A 389-nucleotide genomic window follows, 5' to 3' on the forward strand; every position below is an offset into this window, starting at 1 on the left:
CTGCACCATGTCCCCAAGGAAAACTCACTGGCTGAGCCTCGTAGTGGGACACAGGTGGAGCAACATGCCCCATCGTGGGACCATCTCCTTCTCAATGCACACACGGAGTCCTCTTCCCTTCACATACCAGGTACTGAACTTTTCTGTACCATGCACGTCACCTGTGCACCAACAAGGCATTTGCAGGAAACCACCGGCAGTTCTCTCTCCCTTTTCTTCGCCTTCTCCCTCCCTCCCTCTATGTAGGTGCCACTGCATCCTATGTCAAATTTGGCAGAAGCTACTATGCTAAAAAGTTCACGCGAAGAGCCTGCCCACTCTACAGCTCTATCATATATTTCTAGACTTCTCTGGTTCCAGGGCAAAAGTAAAGGAGAATTTCATTCTTT

This window comes from Meleagris gallopavo, chromosome 6 (genome assembly GCF_000146605.3).
Source record: "Meleagris gallopavo isolate NT-WF06-2002-E0010 breed Aviagen turkey brand Nicholas breeding stock chromosome 6, Turkey_5.1, whole genome shotgun sequence".
Taxonomy (NCBI): domain Eukaryota; kingdom Metazoa; phylum Chordata; class Aves; order Galliformes; family Phasianidae; genus Meleagris; species Meleagris gallopavo.